General features: G+C 40.9%; 1 protein-coding gene across 5 annotated transcripts in view; it reads left to right on the top strand.

Moving 5' to 3' along the window:
- thrb (thyroid hormone receptor beta) overlaps positions 1 to 12,922 on the top strand; it is a 97,430-nt gene that overhangs the window by 53,850 nt on the left and 30,658 nt on the right. For all 5 annotated transcript variants that reach the window (XM_071538547.1, XM_071538621.1, XM_071538317.1 and 2 more), the window contains one exon: positions 4,956 to 5,022. The gene's annotated coding sequence lies outside the window, so the exon portion shown is untranslated. The remainder of the gene's footprint in view (positions 1 to 4,955; positions 5,023 to 12,922) is intronic.

Raw genomic sequence — 12,922 nt, 5'->3', positions numbered from 1 at the left:
GGGAAGAGAGGAAGAAGTGTTGGGGAAAAGAGCGGCAAATAAAGTTCACGCCCACTGAAAGATGATTGGTTCCAAAGCATCATCATTGGGTGTTTGTATGTTAGGAACCAGTGTTAGTGGCTTCTAATTGAAATAATAAAGTAACATTTTCACAATAGAGCGCAGTAAGCTATCTGATTAGAGTAGAGATCCAACAGAAGCTTATAGTGAAGAGGTAATGTGTCACCATGTTAAATACTGGAGTAGTAATAATGATTTACAGCATCTGGACAAGTAATGGTTGAGTTATTGGTACTGATCAACAACCCTATTAACCCCCAAAGGGCATTTTCTGCTATGGGGCAGGAAAAATAGTACTTATTGCATTTTTAAATGCTGTGTTTTGTAGTATTAAATCCACATGTGGTTTTCCGTGAGCAGGTTTTACTTGCATACTCCATGCTCGCATAAACCTGCTACCATTTCGGAAGCCTTGTAGCAGCGTCCAGATGGAGTGCTAATGTCTCCGAGTTAATAACAAGGTAATTGGAGGCGGTAAGTAAATAGTACAAATCACGCTGGAGCTTGATGTGGGGACTTGCGAGTCCGGATCCCAGGCAGAAGCTCGCATGCTTGGCATTCGTCGAATGTCCCACGGGCCAGCAGACACACCCCTGGAGGAAAAAAACCCTCGTGAGGAGGAGCTCTGCCCTACCCAGCCACACCGCCTCTCCTGAACCGTTTCCAATTCAGCCCGTCGCCCGCTCATCTGGACCTCATCTCTGTGTTTTCACCAGGCAGCCAAGCGCACTGTGACAGCCTAGGGATAACACTGAATACTTGAAATTTTGAAAAACCCTTTGGTATGGTATTGGTCAGATATAAAGGTCAGCTACTGGCAGCTCCGGTCCAAACATATTGGTATTGGCCAAACCCATATCGGTCGAACTTCTCTACCCCCCCTCCCCTAGTGAACTATTCCTTTTATCTCACTATTTCCTCTGTAAAAGCCATTGATACTTTTAGCACACTGCACTGGAAAAGATGAAGATGACTAACACCAAAGTGAATGCTGGAAATGTGCGTCACTTTTTCAAATATAACTCAATCACCATGGAAACTGAATAACAGAATGTATCAGCGGGCATTTTTTCACAACTTTCACACATACACACACGCAGACACACACACACACTTTCCCTTCATCTCTCTCTCTCCCTGTCTCGTTCTTCACTAAACAGATATACATATTCATAACTGGAGAACACCATCAGAATCCATAATGGCTTGTTGGCAGCGCTTAATTTGTAAATGATGAGGTCCCGGAACACTAAGGGGTCGGTGTTCCCGCGAGTCGGTGTGGAGGGAAAAGGTTCCGGAACATATCAAGACAACAAGCGCATTGGAGGCACAGTGGTGCTCAGTGCAGCCATGTAGCTTACTGTAGACCTCACAGCCTAAACATTACTAAATGACCGACTATATGACCTTAGAGTGCCGACTACTGGGGACCTATAACAATATTTGATTATTGCATAGGCTACATAATGCTCATTTTTACAAACCTGCCCTTCAAGTAGTAGATTAAAGATATCATACATAAAGGAAACTGCAATGGCTTCAACCATTTACCAGATAAATAGTAGTTACGCATTAATATTCAATACAAATACTTTCATAGGATATCTATTTTGAATGTTGGAAACAATGTCAGCGAATAAAGCAATAAAACGTGTTGTGGTGCAGCAAGAAGTAGACCTAAATTACCAATTATTTCTGGACACTCAACATAACATGCGCAATTGCCCGCATATTTAACTGTGGGACTTACAGGTCTGCACTCCAAAAAAAAATTCTGTTTCGCAGTTATCTTTGATTGTCCCAGCAGAGACCTAATAGATTACAGAATATGCTAACACGTCTACAAACAAAAAAAAATCATGCTGACCTTGTCTAATTTTCCAAAATAGTCCACACAGCGGACATATGGACAGCAAATTCAACTGTCTTTTAGCCATGACGCTGTCTGAAGTTTACCATAACACACTCTGCAGAGCAGCTCACTCGTGTGTGAAGTGATTACTATGCGCTTGTTGCTATTTTCTAATATGGTAAACATCTATCTTCATATGGAAATGAGACAGTTAGGTTTTTGGAAGGGAGGGGAAAGGAAAGAAGAGTCAACTATTGGGAGTATTACATGGCAGACGGAACAGGATCCGGCACAAATTAAGCACTGCTTGTTGGTAGAAAATATTTTTTTAAAACAGCTGACAAGAAAATGAGAGATGAGATGGAACTTTAATGATCCCTGTGGGGAATAGTATACAGCACAGAAAAATAAGAATATAAATAAGAATAAAGCAAATGGAGGGTATTAAAGACAATGCAACTAGCAATTCCAACATGTTACAAACTATTAGTAGTTTTTGGGAGACTGGACTGTTGGTCAACTTCCCTGTTAAGTGATGAGAACATAAACACCAAAATCATCCATGGCTCCAGTGCTCCATGCTAACACTTTAGCATATGTTATGTTGAGTGATAGTAGGCTCCATGCTAACTCTTTAGCATATGCTATGTTGAGTGATAGCAGGCTCCATGCTAACACTTTAGCATATGCTATGTTGAGTGATAGCAGGCTCCATGCTAACACTTTAGCATACACTGTGTTGAGAGATAGCAGACTCCATGCTAACACTTTAGCATACTCTATGTTGAGAGATAGTAGGCTCCATGCTAACACTTTATATGCTGTGTTGAGTGATAGCAGACTCCATGCTAACACTTTAGCATACACTATGTTGAGAGATAGTAGGCTCCATGCTAACACTTTATATGCTGTGTTGAGTGATAGCAGGCTCCATGCTAACACTTTAGCAAACACTATGTTGAGAGATAGTAGGCTCCATGCTAACACTTTAGCATATGCTATGTTGAGTGATAGCAGGCTCCATGCTAACACTTTAGCATATGCTATGTTGAGTGATAGCAGGCTCCATGCTAACACTTTAGCAGTAGGCTCCATGCTAACACTTTAGCAGTAGGCTCCATGCTAACACTTTAGCAGTAGGCTCCATGCTAACACTTTAGCATAGCCTATACTATGTACAGTGATACTGCTAACACTTTAGCATACACTATGTTGAGAGATAGTAGACTCCATGCTAGCATTATTGAAATTAAAAAGACTGACCTTTAAGTAATAAAATGTTGTTAATGTTTTTATTATATGGCCTGTAGATTAATAAATGATTTAAAAATGAAATATTATTAACTCAATACAGCTGATGTAGCCAGGTTTATTTCTGGAACTATTTCAGGAGAATGACCACATATTCATCCACTGCACAGTTACCACAGTTTCCTGTCACCCACCATTTCACTTCCTGTGGAAACTGGTGAAGTAGTCCCTGCTTGTTCGAAACAGTATGTTATTTTGTACCCTATTTTGCATAATTTTTTTTACCCATCTCCCACACAAAACTGCCAGACTTAACCGCATATTGTTTAAAGATACATACCATTTAGCTTTAGAGCCACAAGTTCTGCTGCAAGTAAATGCTAGTTGCCTACTATCACTCAACATAGTGTATGCTAAAGTGTTAGCATGTAGCAACAGAGCCGACGATCTACTGGGGACACATTTTGATGATTCTAGTGTCTATGTTCTCATCACTTAAATCAGTTGACCAGTGGGACAATCTCCCAAAACTTGGTGGATTACTTGAAAAAATGTATGAGTGAAACTATGAAAAAAATATGAATTACATCATTATGAGGGTGTGCAAATTAACAGCTGAACAAAAATGGCAGAAATATGAAGATATTGGCAATGCATACAAATGAGTACAACTCTGAGGAAAACAAATATGTGAATTACCTACAAATAGTATTGATGATGGACTTGATGATATTGTATTCTTATGGCTTGACATTGTTATCATCCCAATTATTCCCTTTCAGATGGAAGTGCAGTGTTAGATTAGATTTCCTCAAATTAGTAACAAAATGATGTGTGTGTGTACGTGCGTGCATGCATGCTTGTTTGTGTGTGGACAAAGTGTGTAAAAGAGTGAGATCGAGACAGACCGAGCATGAAGGGAGGAAAACCATTCCCATTAGAGTGCCCATTAAGTCTGATTACAAGTGATTACCGTCTGTCGGAGAGAAATGACCAGCCCAGTCCTGCCAGTGAATTAATGGCATAAACAAATGCTTTCCTCTCCCTCTCTCATGACAATCAAACCGCCTCCTGTTTTTCTATTTTTTATGTCCTCTCCTTTGAGATCTCGTCATGAACTTGACACAGCGATGACTTTGGCGAGCCGCCGATTTTTAATCAAATCCGAACGTGCGTTTTCCCTTTTCTCTGCGCTCGTCGTTTCATCACCGCCGTTTCATTTATCGCCTGCGATGCACAAAAGAAATATTGACTCATGAGAGGGCTGCGGGTCAAACAGGGAGAGGCAATTTATAGTGGGATTTCTCCTCCCTTTCTGCAATTACTATTAGTATATTAGTATTTATGGTCGTAACCACATGTGGCAAACACCAGAGGTTAAGTGCGTTGTAAAGCTGCTGTGGGAGCCTCTTTGTTGAGGGTAATGTTGCATCTGGGGCATTTTGTCCGGATGTTGTGTCGTTTCTACATCCTGCCACAGAGACTGGAGCACAAAGGGTGTCAAAACCATCCTGAGGAGGTGTCAGCGTTTCACTGTGACGTATTCATTTCCTTTAAGTGCGTTCTGAAGAGGAAATGAAGGTATAGGCCGTTACCTGGATTGTAGGTGTTTTTGAATGTCTTAGCCCTCACCCATTAAAGGCTTTTAAACTTTCAAACCCACACGAGTGCCTGGATTTGGACTTTTTTTTTATACCACAATAGCAACTGTGTTCTTCCTTACTTTATGACTTACTGGTTTTGCTAATATTAGGAGCTAGACTGTGATTTTTGTCTTGGTTGTGTGTTGTAGGTGTTTCTCTGGGGGAGCTCTGCAGCTCCTTAGCGCTGCCTGGAGTTGGACTTCACCACTTCCTCTGGTAAGACCTTCATGTTGCTCAACTCCACACAGCCAGAGTCCAGCAGCTCGCTGCATGCCAAAGGCAAGTGGGCCAATACGCAGCAATTCACCAGACCTCCCTGCTGTGGCCGCAGAGAGCGCACACACACACACACACACACACACACACAGGTGATGACACATCAGTGTCTCCAGCAGTTGCAGGTCGTGGTAAATGTAATGAAGCCCAGACGTTGGTAATAGTCCAGGATAAATCACCGTCTGCCTGGCTGGTGCTGTGTCTTTATTCTGCTCAATGTCTTGTAGTCTGGAAGGTGAAGACCTGTGCATGTGTGTGTTGGGTTGTTTTAAGATGGATACCAATGTTAATGTTAGGGTGGTCTCATACACAGCAAGATTTATTGATCAATTTAAGTACAAAAGCTGCCCAGGCAGCTGATTTCGAAACATCAAGAAGGATGGGCACATAAATCTTCTGGAGTTGTGTGTGAAGGCTTAATGGGGCATAAATCCCCCAGATCTTTTAGTCTTGGGTCCACATTTTGCGGGCAAATGTTACCACAGGCTTGACCTTTCCTTTAAACTTTAAATAATCATCATCCAGATGTTGACCATCTTTCTACCTGCCACACTCAGATGAGGTTCCATTACAAATTGCAGCAACAGCGAGCTGGCAACATATCTCTGTTGTTCTTAGGAGAGAAGTGGGGTTCTTAGCCCAAATAGACAGACCGTGACTGACTGTGGTCAATTCGTGCCTTGGCGCCACTAAAGGCTAACTTTTAATGCCAACAGAATATGTAGACAAAAGTCAATGTAGCCTACTCACTTAAAGGAATACACTTTCTGGGAGATTGTCCTGTTGGTCACTTTCCCTGTTGAGTGATGAGAACATAGACAACAAAATCATCCATGTGTCCCTGGTAGATCATTGGCTCTGGTGCTCCATGCTAACACTTTAGCATACACTATGTTGAGTGATAGTAGGTGACTAGTATAATCTCTAAAGTGAGAAAATGAGAACTTGTAGCAAAGCTAAATGGTAAGCAATCTCAAATGATACATGACTAAGTCAGTTTTGTATAGTAGATCTGGAGTGCGACTTGTTTTGTTTCCATAGAAATGGTGGGTGATGGGAGAATAAAATAAAATTCAAATTTTTGTATTACTAAAAGGTCAGTCTTCTTAATTTGGATAATGCTAGTGGCTTATTATCATTCAGTATAGTATATGCTAAAGTGTTAGCATGGAGTCTAGTATCTCTCAACATAACGTACTAAAACTCAACATAGTGTATGCTAAAGTGTTAGCATGGCTCATCAGAGCCAATGATCTACCGGGGACACATGGATGATTTTGGTGTCTCTGTTCTCATCAGTTAACAGCAAGTTGACCAGGTCAATCAATTAGAAATTTGGTGTATTCCTTTAACAGTTTTGTCCTGGCTGTTTATGCTGTTATGTTTTTTACAAGAGCTTATAGCCACCTATGCCCCTGCCTGTTGCCTGTTATAGCCTTTGGCTATGTAATTGTAATTATCATTGGTTGTTGTGATATACACATTTTGGCTTTGAGTAGGGATGCACATTTTAAATGATTTTCCAAACCCATAGTCATTCACGTTAATCAACAAAACTAGAAAATGTCAAAGGACCTGAAAAACAGTGGGTATTTTGTTCTCCAAACTCCAATCAAAGCGTTATCTAACCATTTGACTGACACTGTGGGTATATTAGAGCACAATGCCTGCCATAATCTGAAAGCACAAAATGAGAGTAAGCCCCATAGGCTCTGCTGTTTAGTTATGGCTTTGAAAATCTTGCTGTAGTCAGCGCCAAGCTCTCACCTCTCCAAGTAATAGCTGATACAACAAAGTCGCACTATAATTTAATGTAACGTAATTAAAAAGAAACCCAAAGCATGATTGAAAATTGTTTTGACCATTAAATAAAGGCAGCTGTTATACGTCTCCCATTGAGGAGGCATGTGTAACCCTATAAATTCAGCTATGACAAAACCAGCATGATAAAATATATTGCAAGGAGGAAATACAGTATATGACACTTCTTAAAAATGAAGACTATCAGACCTGGATTGCTCAGAGATGTCCAAATGAAATGGAAAGGGCTTCTAGCTGCACACATAAGGGGGTAAATATGTTAATATATTATGATTAAAACATAGACACCAAAATCATCCATTTGCCCCTGGTAGATCATTGGATCTGGAGGTCCATGCTAACAATTAAGCATACACTATGTTGAGTGATAGTCTTCATGCTAACACTTTAGCATACACTATGTTGCAGAGATAGTAGGCTCAATGCTAACACTTTAGCAGTAGGCTCCATGCTAACACTTAGCATACACTATGTTGAGTGATAGTAGGCTCCATGCTAACATTTTAGCATGGCCACTATGTTGAGTGATAGTATGCTCCATGTTAACACTTTAGCATACACTATGTTGAGTGATAGTATGCTCCATGCTAACACTTTAGCATACACTATGTTGAGTGAGGCTCCATGCTAACACTTAAGCATACACTATGTTGAGTGATAGTAGGCTCCATGCTAACACTTTAGCATACACTATGTTGAGTGAGGCTCCATGCTAACTCTTTAGCATACACTATGTTGAGTGATAGTATGCTCCATGCTAACACTTTAGCATACACTGTGTTGAGTGATAGTAAGCTCCACTGGAGCCAGCGACCTACCGGGGACCTATGGATGATTTTAGTGTCTATGTTGCAGCAAAGTTGACAAACAGAATGATCTCCCAAAAACACGGTGTAGTCCTTTAAAAAATCAACATGTCATCTGTGTAACACATAAATACATGCTTCTTATGATATATCATAGGACCGGTAATGGTCCTATGATATATCATAGGACCGGTAATGGTGTATTACTGCAATAAGAGAATTTCTACCAGCCTGATGTAGATGCTATTTCTCTAGAGTTCAAATCTTTATTATGGTCATGAGCAGAGGTTGACATCAATATAGAATTTCCATTTAACTATCAGATGTATTGTACTGATATAATGTGAGATACTATACAGGAGTATCAGTTTTCATCAAGTACTGTGATTTCATTGGCCAGTACAGTCTGTACAGTACAGTACAGTACAGTCAGTACTGTAGCGTTTGTTGACAAGGTGCACATAATGGCACACACCCCACATGCAAATGTTGTACACTTCCTTCAATATAAGAGAAGTAGATCAAACCCACTCCTAGCCTATTAAAGTACATACAGGCCAGCAGAAAGGGGCACAGTCAGTTTTGCTGTAATAAGCCAGTGTTTGTATCACACCTTTTTCCATACATTTTGCTTTTCTAATCCATACTATTGATATCCTATTGTGCCTGCTGCACCGATCACCAGTCATTAGAGAAGTGCATGGATTATTGGTTAGCATACTAATGACTCATAATGCATTATTTGAACCTGCTTAGCTCTCAGTCTCCAATGCGATATCTCAGATGATGTGCTTGATTTTGCACATTGGAACAGTAACACTGAAGCATTTCCAAAATACACCGGATAGCCCCCGTGTGTAAGTGAGCTTTTTGGACATGGCAGTGTGTTTTTTCCCGGGGGCTAGAGAACTTAATGTAATATGATAAGTGCACTAGAGACTCCCAAACAAAGTCATTCGGTTGATTCTTATATCAGCTTGAATTCTTTAATGAAAACACCATCTGCTGTCCTTTATGTGATCCGAGTTGCCATGATGATGTGCCCATATCAAATTGCATGGTGTGATTCAGCTTCGTAAATTAAGTATTAGAGAGCTGGAGGCATAATGTTCTGCAGATGAAGCTTGGCTCTTATCAAAATGCCAGCTCAAATCAGATGCATATCGGTCAAGGCTATGACTATTGTTTACTGCCGGTTCGCACTTTTGATTCATGATGCATGCAGACATTGCGCACAATGAGATTATGACTAAAGAATTCTAGGAGGACTGACATTCAGACTTGAAGATCAGGCCCTAATGCCCTTTGGCGTTGTTTTCCCAACAGTGTACAGTAGTGCTTTTTACAGCTGTAGGTTGTGTTATGTGGCGTTGTGCTCGGCGCCATGTGGTCTAAAGCAGAACTTTACATGTTAGTATTGAAATCTAGAACTGTCTGCACTGTATGTGGGGAGATGACAGTGCTGAGAGTGAAACCTATGAGTCATTCTTATACATTTTCTAATTGGGATCATTTTTAGATGCTGAAAAATCGGCTTCTGGTTTCAAAAGTCACTGAGGGTGTTGATACATAGCATATGTGTTTTTCATCAACTTTCTTTTACACTGGAAGAATGTGGACTTCTTTTATGTCTTCCGCTTCCTCTCCATTTTAATTGCTCATTGTATTGTGCTTCTCCTCTCAAAGATTCATTACCCCAATTCTTACTGGCAAAAGTTTTTACATGGTAACAGAGATTGCCAGACACTTGAAAGAAACTACAAGAGGCTTGATTGAATAGTTTCCTTAGCCAAGAGTGTATTGAAGGTGTTTGCTCTGATGTCTCATTATAGACATAGAGTTTAGTTTTATAATTTGTTGCGGTAAAGAATGTCCCATTAAGTTTAATGCAAAGATGGCATGGTGTCTTGGTTCAGGCTTGGTTACATCTTGGTGCTTGTGAGGCACAACTGATTCTCTTCATGCCTGTAGATGCTAAGATTTGTTTCACTAATACTTCAAAAACCTTTTTGGAATCTGGAAACGAGGCAAAGTACAGTATGTACCCTGTTAACGTGCCATTTCCTGTTTTCTGCTTAGCCCAATTTCACTGAGTGTACCAACAGGGGGAAAAACTATACTTTATTTCACAGGGTTTTTTTTATGGTATTTGTGCAGCTACTGTCCGTCTGTGGTTATTGCGTCCTGCTTGCACCCATATAAACTTAGTGGTCCTCTTGGCTCTGCCGTCATTTAGAGATGTGATGGTGAAATGATTCTTAACCCTGACTGCCTGTGCTTTACATACTGTAAGCTCGCTATTCTAACAGCTCGGTCTGCGTAGAGGTCAGCCAGGCCCAGTGTTTTAAATGAGACTATTCTCATGTGGGAAAAATCAACAACAAAAAAATGATGAATTGTATTCTTGTAAAAGCCTCTGAAACAGCACTTACACCATCATGGGAGGTGGGTTAGCAACTCCTTAATAATAACTTTAATATCTTTACTTGCGTAGCACTTTTCTAAAAACAATGTTTACAAAGTCCTTTACATACAATAAAACGCAGAGACACTGGTGTAAAGTACCTCAAATAAAAATAAGAATTAGATTAAAAAAAAGTATGGAAAATGAACAAGAAATGATAATAATGGTTGCATTAATTGGACACCCTGAGCACACCCATCACCCACCAGTGATCACTCCTCCAGAAGTACCTCCGTAGCGCACGTCCACAAGTACACCACAACACGCTCCAGCCAGTCTGCACACACACACACTTTCACTGGAGGTTTTACATACAGACACCGCTGACGCTGTTGAAGAAATTAAGGAGGACCCTCCACCATATCGGTTGGCCTTCCTAAGAAAAAGGCCAGTCTGTCAGACACAAAGTTCAAAGTAAGTTCAAGCCTGTATGTATCCGGTAGGGATTTGTGCAGTGCGTACTTCTAGGCAGCAAGCAATCTGATTGGTTAAAGAAGTGTTGCAGGTCTATAACATCAATATATGTCCTTGTATCTGTGGTATAAGCTGCCATAGTTGTGTAGCATGCACAGCTGCATAATGCTTTTCCTGTGGTGTCAATAGTAAGCGAGGAAATCAATTTCATTAGAGCGTGCTGGTGAGTTCACATTTCTTAATCATGCAGTCATGTTTGTTTTAGAGCTTCGGTAATGCACAGTACATAGTGTTCTTCTGTCTCTCGTCATGCAGGATGTGGTAGTTGTTGTGGTCGAGAAATTATGCGTCCCGGTGTAGAGGAGGAAGTACCCGCCCACAGCCTTCAGAATGCTGCGCGGCCTCCAGCAAAACCCGTAACACACTGAAAAACCATGAGTGAATCTGACTTTCGAGCACCGCGGCTCTTGAGTGTTTACAGTTGCGAGGCATGAAGGATCTGAAAGGAACAGGGAGGTTGGATGTGGTTGAGAATATAACTTCTGGTCTATAAATCAAAAAGGGGTTGGAGTTGGTGTTAAGACTTCACCAACTTTTTGGGAGTTTAGCCCATTGGTCACCTAGAGGATTGATCCCAAAATCATACAGTATGATAAGTAATCATAGCTTTATTCTAAAAGTGAGAAAATGAGATCTTGCAGCAGCTCTAGGGCTGGATGGTTAGTTAATTTTAATGACACCTCTCTAAACCAGACAGGCTTGTTTGGGGATTGATAAATAAATCAGAATGAACTTTCCTCTTCCCGCGAGACTTCAAGCCTAGCTTGTTTTGTTTACACAGGAAGTGAGCTAAGTTAGCCAGACAGCTAAAGTCTTTTGTGCTGTTGATTCATAAAGAACTTCACTAATGACGAAGATTGAGATTTTGTTTTCAGAAGTTATGATTCTAAGCCACAGAATAACAAACCAATACCAATTTTGGATTACTAAAAGGTTTATCTTCATATTTTGGATCATGCTAGACGCCTAGGATTACTTGACATACTGTATGCGAAAGCGTTAGCATGCACACCAAAAGTCGGTGTAGTCCTTACCCATGTCATTGTTCTTGTCAACAACTTTCTCTACCAATCACCTAAACCTAAACCCAAGCTTAACAAATCCTTCCTTTTCCTCATCTAGCCTTAATTTGATCCTAATGAGAGTTAACTGCTAAGCTAACAAAATTCTTTGTCTTTGGTGTAGGGGTCTCCATTGCACTGGCCACTAACATTTGAATGTCTCAGCTATACACAGTCTTTGGTCTTTGCCTGTTCTCAAACTTTGTCCCTGCTGGCCGCTGTACGCTCACTCTGACCATGAGCCAATCAAATCAAAGCAAAACAATGGCTCTGTATCAAACAGGCTCCTGATTGGCTGCCTGCTCTGCACAAACCAATATCTCAACTTGTTTCTGTGCTGTCTGGATTGGTAACTAGCCTGATGTTAGTTGAAACTTCATTCCCATAGTAGGTGTGAAGCCGCCAAATAGCACTGAAACTTAGTAGGGTGGAAAATGTACAATAATTATTTTGGCCGGAAAAAAATATACTTGGCAGGTACTTTTTTTTTTACTTTACCAGCCCTTGGCTTGTGAGCCAAAAAGTTAATTTCAGACACTGCCTGTAGATGTAGCTGTTTAAAGTACCTAACTGGGTTGATAATAATAGCAACAGTACTACTAATGTGATCCAGCTGCGAGTATAAACAGAGGCAGCAGTGTGTGGTTGCGGTGCTGGTGGTAGCGAGGCCAGGCATGAAGGCTGCAACATGTTAGCACATGCACATATATGCAGGCACACACACACAGACACCACAACATACACACCGTAACACACAGCTTGCACAATAACGGAGTAAGTGCCAGGCTGCAGTTTACCTTGTTCAACATCATGGCTCACTGCTTTCTCATCAAAGAAATATGTGCATTCTTTGTTGACTTCATTTGGCCCTCTGGCTTTTCCAGGAAGGTCTTGGGATGGAAATCAATATGTGCATAATATACAAGCTGAGAAAATGTGAGACACACATAAGTCCACGCCTGGAGCTGCACTGCCCTGCTCTCAAAGACGGGGAGAAAACCCTGGAGGTTTTCTGTGTGTTTGATAAATTCCACTCCAGTCTGGTTGAATGGAGAATAAATGAGGTTTTGACTGTATGATAACCTTGGCTCACCTTGCTCTGCGTTAAACCCGACTAAATGTTGGAGACTGCCGCCACCTTGCCTGGCATTGCACCAAGCCCTGATGCAAGGGCTAAATCTGTATCAAGTGTATTTATTTAAAAACATATTGTA

The sequence above is a fragment of the Centroberyx affinis genome, unplaced genomic scaffold (assembly GCF_046629955.1).
Source record: "Centroberyx affinis isolate AG114_WGS23_722 - 3 ecotype Tasmania unplaced genomic scaffold, CSIRO-AGI_Caff_v1 ptg000018l_1, whole genome shotgun sequence".
NCBI lineage: Eukaryota > Metazoa > Chordata > Actinopteri > Beryciformes > Berycidae > Centroberyx > Centroberyx affinis.
Note: the sequence above shows the minus strand (reverse complement) of the source record. Positions and strands in the feature narration are given on the sequence as shown.